Source organism: Phalaenopsis equestris, unplaced genomic scaffold, assembly GCF_001263595.1.
Source record: "Phalaenopsis equestris unplaced genomic scaffold, ASM126359v1 Scaffold000805, whole genome shotgun sequence".
Taxonomy (NCBI): Eukaryota; Viridiplantae; Streptophyta; class Magnoliopsida; order Asparagales; family Orchidaceae; genus Phalaenopsis; species Phalaenopsis equestris.
The window spans coordinates 515248-515611 of record NW_018165245.1 but is presented as its reverse complement, the minus strand read 5'-3'; positions in this window follow the sequence as shown (position 1 = coordinate 515611).

The following is a 364-nucleotide window of genomic DNA, read 5'->3' as shown; positions in this document are numbered from 1 at the left end:
TCCTCAGGAAGCCACCCAAGGGCGGCCTCGAGGCCACCGACGGCGGGCTCGGCGATTATGCTTACTCAAGCTTTGGATAAGATAAAATTTTGAAGGGATGCTTAGGCAACACTTGGGAAAGCTCATCCACAACTTTCAAAAACTATTTTGGCCGAAAATTGATGAGAAGAAAAGGGGTTCGAAGAGAGTCTAGAGTTCCTGGAGGTTAGAAAGGTTCCATTAGTGTTTGTTAGAATGTAAAAAGTGTGAGGAATTCTTTGAGAGATTGTAAGAGTGGAGGGAAAGTGAGAAATTTCTTCCTCCTTGCTACTTCAAAGAGGGATTGTGTGTGTTGTAAAGAAAGGAAGAGATTCAGAGGAACTTC